Below are 16,397 nucleotides of genomic sequence, written 5' to 3'. Positions count from 1 at the left end.
GGTTATATTTTAAGATGCAAATTTGCATAGCTTGTCTCAAATAATTACAAAGGAAGACAACAGCAATGTAGTATTACAAGGTTGTCCATGTTAAAGATAGAGGAGAAAAGAAAGTCTGGCTTCATTTTAAAACAATAGAGAAGAGCAGAACAATGTGAAATTAAGCAAAAGAAAAGCTGAGCTACTCTCAGTGACATTTTCTCAATGGAGAGATGGATGACTGTGTGGTAGAGTCTCCCCAGGGCTGCTGTAAATGCTTCTCTGCTTCTGTCATTTCACATGAATTACATCAAGCTGCTATAGGACATGGATAATGTGACCTGACGAGTCTCCCGTCCCTAATTTCTGTGATTCAAAGGTTCTGTGCTATTACCCAGCAAGAAGGCCTGCTTTTCAGTGATTCCATTTGTAAAATGACCCTACAGGTGTTTGCTCTTAGCTTCCACCTTGACAGATTCTTTTTTTTTTTTTTTCTTCTCCTTCTTCTTCTTCCTATACAGCAAGTCTCAAAGACACAGTATTCTCCATCACAAGGATGAGGTGAGCAGATTAGTGGGTGGGGTGGGGGGGAGCAGGCGCATGGGCAGCTTACACAGGAGTAAAATGAATAGTGAAGTAAACAAGAGGAAAGGTGAAAAGATCATCACACACTAGTGAGTTTCTCTGCATGTAAGTGAAATTTTCATTTAGACGCCATATTCCTGTAAGAAAAGCTGTACATTAATCATCCTTTTCACATGACTGAGGAAAAATAAACAAGGTTTTTAATTTAACTCTGGTTTGTTGAAGTCCTCAGATGGTAATTTAACTCTCTAAGAATTCACATGGTAGTGACTACCTTTGGATAACACTATGTATCTCCAAGTTGTTAAAAAGCCTTTCAATGGCAATTTTGGAAGGCAACCTGTGTGTGTCATTTACATGATCTATGAAAAGCTTCATCATTTGGTCCAGATGGGCTTAGATTCACAAGATGAAAAGCCTTCAGAAAGCAGCTTTTGCTGCATTTCAATTATAAGTACAAGATTTAATCTGAATCTTTTTTTCCCTGTTGTGAATGAGGTATATTGTTTGTGATTAGTACATATATCATAAAACATTGTTGAACACTAGGAGTTCTGGTGGCTAAAGCATTTGGCTACTAGCCAAAGGGTCAGTGGTTTGAACCCACCAGCCTCTCTGTGGGAGAAAGATGAGGCAGTCAGCTTCCATAAAGATTTATAGCCTTGGAAACCCTATGGGGGCTGTTCAACTCTGTTCCATAGGATTACTGTGAATTGAAATCACCTTGATGGCAGTGGAGTGGGTTGAACACTGGTGGCTGCAATACACTTCAGCAGAATTCAAAGTAGACTTTTAGCTGCTAGATTAAAAGGTTTTTTTTTTTTTTTTTTCCTACTTAGATTTTAATGCTCTAGACAAGAGTAGAACAGTGTGAAAATTTGTTCATAACTACCTACCAAGATAAATCCACCTGAGTATTAAGACTCAGGGGCAATAAAACTGATTCGTGACAAACTCTCAGTTTCTGGGATCCACAAGAAACAAGGAGGAAAGCAATACAATATCTCCCTTTTCTCCCCATTCTCTCTAATTCTGTTTCCTTTTCTTTCACCTCTGTACACAATGTCTCAGAAATGTCAACTAACTTGGAAATGCCAGGTAAGAAAACAGTAGGAAGAGACAGAACAATAATTGTTAAATTTAACAAGACACACAAAAGCCTTTGTTTGCCTCAGGACCTAAATGGAATAGGAAAACCTGAGTTTGAATTAAAAAAGGTCACCACAATTTTCCAGGTCTGTCCAAGCTTGTGTGCAACCTTTGACTCTGCTGCTATTAGTCATTGTATACTCTCTATAATGGGCTGACCACAGATTCACATCCCGTTTCCTTAAATTTTACTTGTGAGTGATTTTTTTCAGCATTGTTTACCCAGTGCTTTACAGATAGATCCTTGTAGAATTTACTGTAAAATTCTATAACTAATTGATACATATACATATTTATCTCATCTCATAGAATTTGAACACTGGAAGAGAAGGGACAAGTTCTAAATACCTTATATAACATATTCCCAAAGTTTAGCCCAGAGCAAATTATGAAAAATGTTTGTTGAGTGAAAAAGAAAATAAATGAGTGCATTTGTAAAGTAATGTATCCCTGCCAACTCTTTAACTCAAGAAATATCTAATTCCATAAATACAATTCATGGCTAAAATTCATTTTTGAGATAATCATGAATTAGCTCTACAATAAACTTATCAAGAAGTTGGCAAGCCATTTTTGGAAACTTTCTCTAATGGTGTGGTAGTTAAGGTTATGTGTCAAATTGGCTGGGCCTGGTTTTGAGTGGCTGGGCAGCTGAATGTAATTATTCCCCATGGTGAGACTTGTAACCAACTCCATGGTGGAATCTACCGGAGCAGATGAGTAGATGCCTTAGGGATTTGGTCTGCTTCTAGTACATAAGAAGAAGCTTTGGGAATGGTCTGCAGGTTTTGACATGCTTGAATCCTGCATGTAGCGAAATCATTGTCCAGCGGCTTGTCATATTGTCTGACAATCTTGGGACTGTAAATGGACTTGGATCAGTGTCCTGCCATGTGGTTTGATAACTTTGGGACTGTGCTTTTTCACTTGTCTACCTTGGGTTTGCCAGACTCAGCAACCAGCAGCTGCCTGAATTAAGAAAAGCCTCCAGCTTCACTGGGCCAAGAACAAGAAGCCCAAGGTTGAGGGGCTTTCACCCAGCCCCTAGAGCTGGCACTTTGAACTCAGACTTCTAGCCTCCAAAACTGTAAGAGAATAAACTCCTGTTTGTTAAAGCCATCTACCTGTGCTATTTCTGTTAGAGTGGCACTTAAAAAAAAAAAAAAAAAAAAAACCTCACTGCTGTGGACTTGGATCTGACTCATAGGGACCTCTCCTTCAGTTTCCAAGGTGGTATCACTATGGAAATAGATTGCCCAATCTTCCTTCTGAGGAGTAGCTGGTGAGTTTGAACTGACAGCCTTCTGGTTAGCAGTCAAATGCCCTAGGCACTATGATACCAGAGCTCCTTAGAGTGGCATTAGATGTAACCAAACCAAATGGAGATCACAAGGACTCAAAAAACAGCCTATTGATTCTATGCACAACTGGTGTAAATTTAATATGTACAGGCTGACATATGACTCTTTGAAATGTCTACACATTGAGATTAATTTTAGTAGGTAAATCCATTCAGGAAAAAAAAAAAAAGATTCCGGTAAGATGGTGGAATAGGCAGAAAACCTGTACATACTCTCTTTGACAAAGAAAAGAGGAACCAATTAACACAGATACAGAAGATAATCCTGGACCCCTGAACCCTGAAGAGAAGGATATAGAAGTGGACTAAACCCCAACTAGCAGAAGAATTTGCATGAAAACACCAAAAAAGAAGACATACAGAGCTGTGGTCTGACAGTGATCCTGACAGCACAGACAGCTTGGATATTGCCGAGCAGTGATAGGACCTAAGAATTAACCTAAAATTCAGCCCTACTAGCCAGGGACTGCACAGAGGACTTCTCTGGAGACTGGTGAATAAAAGGGGAAGCAGTGAAGAGGAAGGCGGGCTGAGCTGTGGACTTTTCTCTGTCCAGAGGGTGCAGCCATTTTGAATGTTTACAAGCAGCTTGACCATTTTGGATACCTAAAGCAACAGTGTTCCCCCAGCTACCAGGGACTTAAGAACAGGATCCACTTGCCGGGAACCCCAAGGACATTCCGGACCTGGATGACTGGAAAGGTGCAACATTCCCCTTGTTACTCTTATACCCCACACCCTCTTGGTGAATGGAGGTGCGCTCATCCCTCACTCTCACCCACTTTCTGGGCCAGCAGGAATTCCATCCCAGTCTGTGTGCTCAGGTGGAGACTGGGTGCCCTGCCCCGCCTTGTCCTGATTTTTTTTTCTGTTTTTTGTTTTTAGTTTATTTTTTTCTGTTTTACAGCTACTACTATTATTATTACTTTTGTCCTTTTTACCATTATTCTTTATTTTTCCCTCCCAGGTTCTAGTTTTCAGTTTTTTTCCTCTTCCCTGTTCCTGGTTGCAATTTTTTTGTTTTTATCTTTCTCATGGTTAAGCCTGTTCCTTGTTTTTCTTTGTGAATTTTTCCCATTTTTTTCTTCATTATTCTCCTTCTTTACATTTTTTCTCTTCTTGCCCTCTCCCCAGATATTGCAGTTTTGTTTGTTCTTCTTTTTCTTTTTTCTTTTTTTTTGGTTACTGTTCCTATGTGATTACACAGTATATTTTTGTCCATGTGCTTTTACTTTTTTGATGGTTATTCAGTTGTTATTTTTGTCTAACTGAGTGGAAGACAGCAACAGTCCCCATATGACATAACTACACCCACACCTCCTGCAGCTTCACTTACTAAGTGAGAGCCATTACTTCCTTCTCCACCAACAGGCCAATGATAAACAACCACCAAGAAAAGCCTGACTCACCCTTGGCTACTCTTCACAAACAGTTAACAGAGATCTAAATACAATAAAGCCATGATGTCTTGGAGACAGCAGACCATCACAGTCCACACAAAGAAGCAAGATAAAGTGGTAGAAACAAGGGAGCAGGATACAGACCCAGAACACATCCCTGAGGAAGAAGCAGCATTCTAACTCTCTGATAAGGAATTCAAAAGAATTATATTTAGGTACCTTCAAAGGATTAAGAGACCACGTACCCAGTACATATACATGTACCCAAGTATATGTACCCAAGTACCTAGGTGTCCAAGACCATGTATAGGGTTGACAGACAATGGTCCTATAAGTGTATTTGTATGATCTGAATTCCCAGGTGTATAGTAGAGCTGACAAGGGACAAGGTTGTAGTCATAGCCAGCTACTCAGAAGGACCAAGTAGTTGAATCTGTGGGCTCAAGACCATAGTCACAGGGAACATCAAGCTCAATTGGCATAACATACTACACAAAACATTGTTCCAACTCCTACTTTGGCGAGTAGTGACTGGTATCTTGAAAGCTTGCAACCAGCCATCTAGATGCAATGATGGGTCTCTCCTCATCCAGAGCAAAGAAGAATAAAGAAAACCAAATATGGAAGTGATTAGTCCTTGTGACTGGTACACCATGCGATTTGCAAACTGCAGGACTATGAGAACAGAAGAACTAGATGGTGTCCGGCTACCACTGTCAACCACTTGGAAGGGGATCTATGTAGGAGATCCTGAATAGAGAGGGAGAACAGTGTGGAACAAAACTCAAAATCATTTGGGGGAAAAAGGGGGGGGGGCAGGTTTTCTGGTCTGATAGAGCCTGGTGGAATCCCTGAGACTATGGCCCCTCGCTGCCCTTCAGGTCTGGAATTGAATCCATGCCTGTGGCTTCCAGCCAAACAAAAGACAGGCATAGGAGTTGAACATTTACCTGAGGTAGATACACTCCTTGGAAAGAACAATCATAGGAAAAAAGGGCTATTTATGCACATAGAGACAGCTCAGAGGGCAGGAGTACATGGCGGGATGGACACAGGGAAGAGGTGACTGTTGGGAGGAAGTAGGAGGGGAGCTGGTCGTGAATTGTGATCAATGTCATGAGAAAAAGTGCATGTGAACTGCTATATGGAAAGTGAATTTGCTCTGTAAACTTTCACCCAAATCACAATAAAAAAAACAATATATATATTTCCATTGAAATCAGAAGCAAGATGAATGTACTATCAATGCTATTATTCAATATTCTACCAGAAGTCCTGTTGTTGTTAGGTAATCGTGTGAAAGAGCAGAACTGCAGCACAGAGTTTTCAAGGCTATAATCATTGCAGAAGCAGATGAACAAGCCATTCTCCCATGGAGCACTTGACTGGGTTCAAACCACAAACCTTTATGTTAACAGTCAAGTGCTTAAGCATTTGCAGTACCCAATCTAGCTAATAAAATAAAACAAAGAAAAGAAATAAGAGCAAATAAGGAGTGGGAAGAAAGATACAAAATTATCTACTATTATACTGTTTCAACTAGTAAGAGAATACAGCAAGTTTGCTTTTAAAAATATCAAGATATAATATTTTTACATAAATTAATAATAAATGTTTAGAAAGTTCATTTATTATGATGAGATTCTGTTTATAATAACTGCAAACTATCAAGATAACTGCAACGTACACTATGCAGCACCTATGCATAGGGGTAGTTAATATAATGTGTGGGAATGGTGATGGATATTCCTGGGAAAGATTCACTTGCTCTTACAATGTTACACCAGGAAGACTTTCCTTTATCTTCTAGCAGTTTTTTCCGTGATTAATCAGGGAAGGATGACATTTAAGCCAAGATCCAACTGATGAGAAGGTCTGAAAGAAATGTTCCATTCAACTCTACCTTTATTATTTACCTTTGGATGAAACAATGTTGACCAAGCCAAAAAAAATTTCCTAGTCTAGGAAATGAATTATTGTGATAATAGTCCCTTCCTCACTTCATGTACTCTTTTTTTTTTTCATTTTAATTTGTTTCACAGCTAATTCGTTTTTCAAAATGGAAATGATATTCAAAGGATCCATTGAGAAAGCTTAGTATTTTTCATATTGAAATGCCAAAGGAATTTGTCAGTGACTTATGTGTCTGTAAATTAAACGAGGTATGCTTAGTGAAATCTGGCCATGATGCTAATTAATTGCAATGAGGACAAAATAGAATTGATTAAAATACTGACTCATCATATCCAAGCTAACACATATTCTGTGAGATTAGTGCCCCCTGTAGTTGAACAATGTGGCATCATTGATCAGGGGTTGACTATTCAGAATCAGTAGAACTACAGAATATTCTAGTTAAGACCCTTTATTTTACAGACAAGGAAACTAAATCGCAGCAAATTTATTCAGATGGTCAAAGCAAGTGGCACCTCCTGATCCCTGCCTGGTGATTTTCATTTATCAATTTAAGAAGGAATAGCCAATTAAAGATGAAACATTATGATGCATTCTACTTGAAAATAAGAACCCTGAAGCAAGGCAGATTCATCTGCAGGATAATGAGCTTTTCTGTAGTGCTAATTGAATCCCACCTGATAGACCCTGACCAGTACCATCTCCAAGGAACCTTGCTTCCTGGTGGCGCAGTGGTTAAAGATAACTGGTTGGTGGTTTGAACCCATCTGGTAGCGTAGTGCCTAAGGCACTTGACTGCTAACCAGAAGGCTGGCGGTTCAAACCCACCACCCACTCCTTGGAAGGCAAGTTGGGCAATCTACTTCCGTAGTGATACTGCCTCAGAAACCCAAGGAGGGGTCGCTATGAGTCGGGTCCCACTCGAGGGCACACAACAACACAACAGCGGCTCCATGGCCGAAAGGTGCGGCAGTCTGCTTCCGTAAAGATTCACAGACCTGGAAACCCTGTGGAGCAGTTCTACTTTGTTCTTTAAGATCTCTATGAGTTAGAGTCGACTAGATAACAATGGGTTTTGGTACCACCTCCAGACCCTGATCCCCGTATCCACACACAGCCCCACATGCATACTTTATTCAGGAAAAAGAACAGAAAGATCCTTATTTAATACTCACTCCATTGAGTCGATTCCCGTTCATAGTGACCCCCGTTGGTTATCCAAGGCTGTAAATCTGTACCGAAGCAGACTGCCTCCTCATCTTTCCTCTGCGGAGCAGGTTATGGGTTTGAACCACTGACCTTATAGTTAGCAGGCAAATGCCTTAACCACTGCACCACCAGAGCTCTTTTCATTCAATACTAATATTTGTCAAAACAATGCTCATTTAATGAGATCGTTAAATTTGTTCTTTATGCATGACCTAAATGTTTCAGTATTACCTCCTTTAAATTGCTCTTCACAAAAGAAGATAAAATATTAATAATTATTAATATATCTTGTTCAATTAATAGAAGTTCCTTTCACCCATTAAAAAAAAAAAAAAAGAAGAAACTGCTCCTCTTATATATATAATGGTGATAAATTATTTGTAATTGGAATCTACTTTGCTTCATTTATCACACTCTGTATTACTGAAAATGACAAATAGCCCCTGCAAATTTGAGCAAACATGAAGCACAAGCAGAAACATGAAACTTTTTGTCCATTAAAGATTTGGATAAGTTATGCCATTGCATTTCTAACTGCTGCTCTCCCCAAAGTACGTTCTTATCTATTTGATAACTCATTGCCTCTCAGCTTCTTTTTGGGTACTTCTGACAAGTACACCCCTTCAGTTCCTCTCTCATTTCTACCTCCTCCTCTCCCTTTCTCTTTTTCTTTCCTCCCTTCTATCCTGGGGTCACATTTTGAAAATGACTATTAACGGATAGAAAATAATTTTCTCAAACTTAGATATTTTCTATTGAAATTAATGGATTTTGGGATGCAGGGAGAGGAATAATAATAATAATAATAAAATGCTACAGGAATGGAGGTGGGCATTCTTACAGTTTTCAAGCTGTTTTTTATAAAGACCAGGGTCCCAGAGAGAGCCATCATTGATAGAGGTGGTAAGAAGTAAGATGAAAGTTGGAGGGGTGAGGGAGATGAAGGACACCAGCTGGTCCTTCCACCAGAGTTGACTCAGCTTTTCTTTGTGCTGTATATCAGGAATCAGAGAGAAGGGGTTTGTTTTGTTTGTTTGTTTGTTTTCAATAATAACAGATCTAGTAAGCTGCCTCTTTATTAATGAAGACTTTTATTGTAAGGAAGGAAAATGAACTTTAACTCAAGACACACAAACAACAAAGGAAGGTTAGAGGGAGCGAGAGAGCAAAGGAGGGAGGGAGGGAGGAAAGATGAAAAGAAGGAAGGAAAGACGAGAAAGAGGAGGGAGGGAGGGAGGCAGTGTATTTATCAGATAATGGGGAAATTTACAATAGATCCATTTTAAGCATTATTAAGTTCACAATTATACATAAAATGGTTAAAGGAAATAAGACATCTTCAATTCATAGTGGCAAGACAACCTAAGTTCATAATGCTATTTGCTTTAAAAGTTATTTTCTTCAGCTCTGTTATGATTACTTTGAATACTTATATCTTAAAACATTTCCATTTTATTTGGGGAGTTTAGTGATTAATAAGAATGTTTTTGACACTTAAAGAACTTGAAAATATCCTGTTACCTTACCCAAAATATAATACCCCAATTAACTCTATCTTGGGGCTATTTATGATGAGTTATGAAAGCTATCACTGGCTTTCAAGTTCATAAAGCTAGTGTGTGCTCACACACACACACACACACACACACACGTCATGTATTTGATCTAATTTAATTGCTCTTACTGACCCATGACATGCTTTTACAGGTGTAATACTAGATCAGAAGCTATCTAATCTCCATATTGGATAAAGATTCAATTACTGAGTCTGTTACTCTCGGCATTCTAAAGCTTGTCTGAGAGATTTTTGTCAGCGATTGTTCTGTGTCTTCTCTCTTGCAATCCACAGTGAAACCATTTCTTGGAAGGTGGCTTTCTGCTATGTCTTTGCAAACTCTCACATAAAGTGACCTTACCCAGATGCCAGATAATATGCAAGTACAACTTTTTCTAAGATTTTTACTAAAAATACATTCACCATGATTTTTAGGTTAAAGAGCTAAGTTGAATGTAAGCATTTTAAATGTTGATAAAAAAAAATACAACTATGAATCTAACATACAACTTTAGAATAGTCAAATTATTTCCAGTTTTTGGGCAACAATAAATCCATTTAATATTAACTAAATTCATTAGTTCTGCTTACTAAATTATATCCAGCAATAGTAAATAGCTCTTCTTATGTTTTTTCATCTCTCTCCATTTTATAGTTGAATCAAATATCCAAGAGAAATACTGACAAGACAGACCTGAAAGAGTAAAGTAGCTCACCTCATATTTATCAGAGCTACTTAATTTGTGTCAGAAAATGTGCAAAAGGATAAAAACATTTCAGGTTAAATTATATAAATGTAAGGAAATTTGATTTACCTTTGCATATGCTTAAATTAACTAATATTTTATGTCATGATAAAACATCATTCATATTCTATGTATGACATAGAGTGCATAAATTAGATTTTATACATAGTTTCCAGTAGGTATTTAAGCAATTATCTTTCACATGAAGTCATGTTCAAATTACATATTGTTCTGAAATTATGACAAATTTTGCCCTCAATTTCTCATGTTAGGAGGCTAATAGTAATTTTATTGACCTCTCCTCTTTTTCTGCATTGCCCTATTCAACTCAATTAATAATTCCTTTCCATTTTAATATTGAAGAGTTTGGTCTTCTCTGCTCCCAATAACTCTCTATAATGAGATCTTTATTTCTTACCTTAGTGAGTACATTAGCTTTCTAACTAGTATACAGTACTTCTGATTTTGTTTTGCCATCCATTCCTCAAAGAATTTCAATTTTTCCCCTGAACTTCCAAAAGAGTTGTCTTTCTAAATAAACCTATGGTCCTGACATTTTCCTACTCAAATTACCACATGATTCTCCAATGCCTACAGAATAATTTCCAGACTCCTTGGCATGGTTGTTGATACCTTTCATATTTTGGTGTCTAACTATCTTAACACTACTATCATTCAAATTTATGCACTAACCACTGAAACCAAAGATGAAGAAATTGAAGCATTTTACCAACTTCTATGGTCTGAAATTGACAAAACATGCAATCAAGGTGTACTGATAATTAGTGGTGATTGGAATGTGAAGCTTGGAAACAAAGAAGCAGCATCAGTAGTCAGAAAATATGGCTTTGGTGGTAGAAATGATGCCAGAGATCACATGATAGAATTTTGCAAGACCAACGAATTCTACCTTGAAAATACCTTTTTTCAACAACATAAAAAGAAACTATACATGTGGACCTTGCCAGATGGAATACACAGGAATCAAATCCACTACATCTGTGGAAAGAGATGATAGAGAAACTCAATATCATCAGTCAAAACAAGGCCAGGAGCCAACTGTGGAACAGACCATCAATTGCTGATATGCAAGTTCAAGTTGAAGCTGAGGAAAATTAAAGCAAGTCTTTGAGAGCCAAAACACAACCTTGACTATATCCCACCTGAATTTAGTGACCAGCTGAAAAGTAGATTTGACCCATTGAACATCAATGACCAAAGACCAGACAAATTGTGAGATGACATCGAGAACATCATACATGAAGAAAGCAATGGGTCATTAAAAGACAAGAAAGGAAGAAAAGACCAAAATCCACATCAGAAGAGACTCTGAAACTTGTTCTTGAAAAGAGAGTAGCTAAAGTGAATGGAAGAAATGATGAAATAAAAGAGCTAAACAGAAGATTTCAAAGTGCTGCTTGAGAAAACAAAGTAAAGTATTATAATGAAGTGCAAAGCCTTGCTATAAGAAACCCAAAGAGAAGAAAATGCTCAGCATTTCTCAAACTGAAAGAACTGGAGAAAAAAATTCAAGCCTTGAGTTGTAATATTGAAGAATCCTATGTGCAAAATGTTGAACAATAAATGAAGCATCAAAGAAGATGGAAGGAATACAGTCATTATACCAAAGTAAATTGGTTGACATTCAACCATTTCAGGAGGTAGCATATGATCAAGAACTTATGGTATTGAAGAAAGAAGTCCAAGACGCACTGAAGGAATTGTCAAAAAAACAAGTCTCCAGGAATTGACAGAATATCCATCGAGATGTTTCAACAAATGAATGCAGTACTGGAGGCACTTACTCATTGCTGCCAAGAAATTTGGAAGAGAGGTACATACCTACACAAATGACTGGGAGAGATCCATATTTGTGCCCATTTCAAAGAAAGGTGACCCAATAGAAGGTGAAAATTGTCAAACAATATCATTTATATCACACACAAGTAAAATTTTGCTGAAGATAATTCAAAAACAGTTGCAGCCATATATTGACAGAGAACTTCCAGAAATTCAAGCTTTATTCAGAAGAGGATGTGGAATGAGGGATATCATTGCTGATATCAGATGGATCTTGGATGAAAGCAAAGAATACCAGAAAGATACTTACCCGTGTTTTCTTGACTATGCAAAAAAGTTCAACTGAGTGGTTTATAACAAATTATGGATAACACTGCAAAGAATGGGAATTCCAGCACTTAAGTATGCTCACGAGGAACATGTACATAGATCAAGAGGCTATCATTCAACCAAAACAAGGGGAGACTGTAAGGTTTAAAATCAGGAAGGGAGTGTGTCAGGGTTGTATCCTTTCACCATACTTGTTCAGTCTGTATGCTGAGCAAATAATCCAAGAAAATGGATTATATGGAGAAGAATGCAGAATCAGGATTAGAGGAAGATTCATTACTAACTTATGATATTCAGATGTTACAATCTTGCTTGCTGAAAATGAAGATGAAATCACTTACTGATGAAGATCAAAGACTATGGTCTTCAGTATGGATTAAACATTAACATAAAGAAAACAAAAATACAACTGGACCAATAAGCAGCATCACAATAAATGGAGAAAAAATTGAAGTTGTCAAGGACTTCCTTTTACTTGGAGCCAAAATCAATACTTATGGAAGCAACAGTCAAGAATTCAGACATCTTGTATCACACTGAGCATATCTGCTGCAAAACATCTCTTTAAAGTGTTTAAGAGCAAAAATGTTACTTAGAAGACTAAGGTGTCCCTGATCCAAGCCATAGTATTTTCAATTGCTTCATATGCATGTGAAAGCTGGACAATGAATAAGGACAACTGAAGAAGAAATGGTGCCTTTAATTGTGATGTTGGTGAAGAATACTGAAAATACCATATTGTTGTTGTTGTTATGTGCCATTGAGTCGGACTTGACTCATAGCGTCCCCTCCTTGGGTTTCCAAGGGGGTATCACTACGGAAGTAGATTGTCCAACCTTACTTCCGAGGACTGGCTGGTGGGTTTGAACTGCCAGCCTTCTGGTTAGCAGTCAAGTGCCTTAGGCACTAAGCTACCAGAACTCCTTGAAAATACCATAGAATACCAGAAAAATTAGTAAACATGTCCTAGAAGAAGTATAGTTGGAATGCTCCTTAGAAGCAAGAATGGTCAGATTTTGTCTCACCTACTTTGGTCATGTTGTCAGAAGGGGCCATTCCCTGGAGAAGGATATCATGCTTGGAAAAGTTGAGGATCAGTGGAAAAGGGGAAAACCCTCAAAGAGATGGATTGGCACAGTGGCTGCAACCATGGGCTCAAGCATGGCATGGATTGTGAGGATAGTGCAGCACCGGGCAGTATTTTGTTCTGTTGTACATGGGGTCTCTACTAGTCCCAGCTGCCTTGATGGCACTAACAACAACAAGAATCTTTTATCCTTATGCCCACAACTCTAATTCAACCCCGCTATGTTCCAGCTACCAGCACTCATCTGTCAGTTTGTCATACGGTGGTGGCTTGTGTGTTGTTCTAATGCTGGAAGTTTTGCCACTGGTGTAATATCCATATTCCTACAGGGAAAACCAGTTAATGCTATTACTGAAGAAGTGACGCATTTAAATTGTGACTTTTCAATTGATGAAGATTTTTGAGTGTAGCATGGCCTGGTAGAAGAATAAATAAATCTGTCTTGGAGGAAGTACAACTGGAATGCTCCTTAGAAGCAAGAATGACCAGATTTATCTCTTGTACTTCAGACATGTTGTCACTAAAAGAAACCTCACTGTCGTTGAGTTGGATCCTACTCTGGAGAAGGATATTGTGCTTGGTACAGAGGAGGGTCAGAGAGAAAGAGGAAGACCCTCAACAAGATGGATTGACACAGTGGCTAAAATGATGGGCTTAAGCATGGCAACAACCAACAGGATGGTGCAGGAGCAGGCAGTGTTCCATTCTGTTGCATATAGACTTGCTATGAGTCGGAACCTATTCTATGGCACCTAACAACAATATTCTACCTACAACAGATTACTCACTGTTCCCTGGACTTGCCCATTTGTGCCTTCATGCCTTTGATGATACCATTTTACATCTGGAATACCCTTACTTCCATATTTGAATTGATTCCAGTTATCCCCCAAAGCAACTGTAAACTCCTCTGTGAAGTCTCTCTAGCCCATAGATATTACTGGATTACCCTAATTGTTAAGTACTGTTGCTCTTGTTAATTACCGTGGAGTGAATTATAACTCATTACCATCCAATGTGTGTCAGAGAAGGACTACTCCGTAGGGTGTTCAAGGCTGTTAACTTTTACAAGCTGACTGCCAGGGTGTCTTCTGAGACACCTCTGGGTGGACTTGAAATGCCAAACTTTTGGACTAGTCGTCAAGTCCTTAACTGTTTGTGCCATTATCGTAATAATAGACTATAGTTTACTTAATAACAATTAAACATATGATACTAAATAAATTCTGGTAACTAAATTGGGCTCATTTTTGCTATATATTTTCATATTGGCCTTCTTTTCAAGACATAGCCTTTTATTATTTTAAACCACAGTAGAAAAAGAATGATGGCATTACTTCTAATTTATATTCTAACATTACAGCTATGCAATAATGTTCAGTGGCATGCATAATTGACATAATAATTCAATTATGAATTTGATTTATCTAGCATCTAGTGGACTTATCTCTATAAGTCAAGTCCTTTTCTCAATATACTACTGTGCTTCAAATTTCTACCTGCTACTGCCAAAGTCAACAATCAGTTTACAAACTCAGTGACTACTGAACCTGACCTCATCTTAGCTCAGCCATCTGCCTGTGTTTTTTTCTGGCCCCCTTCCTCCTCTCATCACTTTAAAAGTAGTTGTGACCTAAGTTCTGTCTCTGATGTATCTTCCTATTATATACTCTTTCCCCTTCAGTCCCATCCACTCCCACCTCTCCTGGAACAATTCCAAAATCTCTCTAATTTTGAATTTTGAACACAATTCCTAAATTTCAAAAACTATCTCTCTTTTTCTCTCTAATTGGGTGACCAAACAGCATCTCAAAATGATTATCTCCAACATTGTCCCCATCATTCTTACTCCACTTAACAAAATTATTTATTAGATTTTTTCATTTATTTTCCCTTAATAATCTTCCTTTTAGTCTTAAATCCTTGAAATCCTCATCACTTCGTTGACATCCTCTCTCCATACCTCACATTCAAGCAGTTGCCTATAAAAGTTTGAAGTTCACCACAATCTTCCCTTTTTTCTGGTTTCCATTTCACAATCTAAAGACAGGCCCAAAGAAGCCATGGTGGCACATTGTTTAAAGTGCTCAGCTGCTAACTGAAAGGTCAATGATTCCCACCTATCAGCCAGTGCAGGAGAAAAGACCTTGTGATAGTCTCCCTTAAAGATTACAACCTCCTTGCAGCATGGCCACCAGCGCTGCTGCCACCTTAGAGTTCCTGAGCCAGGAGAGCCGAACCTGGGCTAGGTGCATGGGGGGTCTGAAAGTCCTGGCCCCAGTCACTATGGACAGTTTTTTTCTTCGTTATCTCTCCCAGGTTGTGAGCTCTCCAGTGCACCTGATCCTTCACCTTCAAGGAATACGAAGAGAATGATGCTGAGGACATGCTGACCTTGACAATGCTCTGCCTCACTGACGGGGCCAATGATGAGTGTAATGTGGTGGAAGTTGTGGCCTGAAACCATGACCATTAGGAGATTGCAGTCCCTGAGGCCAACCTGAAGTTATCCTGCCAACCCATGCTCAGCCTGGATGACTTCCAGCTTCAACCACCTGTAACCCTCCGGCTGAAGTCAGGCTCTGGCCCTGTGTGGATCACTGGTGGCACCACATTGTTACTATAAGCAATGATGTTTCTGAGGAGGACAAAAGTGAGGAAGATTACAGTGAGGAGGAGGAAGCTGAGTTGTGCCCTGTCCTGCTTGCCAAGAAGCAGAGAGGCAGGCCCTAACCCTCCTTGGTCAACTAACAGCTTGTTGCACCATGTTCATGGACAAGTCTCCAGAATTTGAAATGTTTCTTCTCTGTTGAAGAGGGTTTGGGGCAAGGGATGGGGGGACTTCAGCTGGTGTTTGGAGAAAAGGGGGCCCATTCTCTTTAGGGCCCTGTTGCTCTATACCCTGCAATGTCTGGGGCTTTCCTTTTCCTTAGGGGTGGGAGGGACACTGAACTCCTGTCCTGATCCTCTCCCCCACCTTCCCACAAGGATTAGAGATCAGTAGTTGATGCTCAGAACTACACATTTTTTGATTAAAGGTTGAAAAAAAATTATAACCTAAGAACCGTATGGAGCAGTTCCATTCTGCCCTGCAAGGTTGCTATGAGTTCAAATCTACTCGATGGTCACAAAAACAACAATTGAGACCCTCATTACTCGCTGTTGGCATGACTGAAATTGCATGTGTCTCTGGTGGCTGAATGGGTGAGGCGCTTAGCTGCTAACCAGAAGGTCAGTGGTTCAAACCCACCAGCTGCTCCACAGGAGAAAGATGAGGAAATCT

At 38.9% G+C, this 16,397-nt stretch overlaps 1 pseudogene; it reads left to right on the top strand.

The window, feature by feature from the left end:
- Positions 1-15,301: 15,301 nt before the first annotated feature.
- Positions 15,302-15,847, top strand: LOC103200211 (annotated as a pseudogene).
- The last annotated feature ends 550 nt before the right edge of the window (positions 15,848-16,397 follow it).

The sequence above is a fragment of the Orycteropus afer genome, unplaced genomic scaffold (genome assembly GCF_000298275.1).
Source record: "Orycteropus afer afer isolate SDZICR_OR568_19922 unplaced genomic scaffold, OryAfe1.0 scaffold00129, whole genome shotgun sequence".
Classification (NCBI taxonomy): domain Eukaryota; kingdom Metazoa; phylum Chordata; class Mammalia; order Tubulidentata; family Orycteropodidae; genus Orycteropus; species Orycteropus afer.
This window is presented reverse-complemented; position numbering and strand designations above follow the sequence as displayed.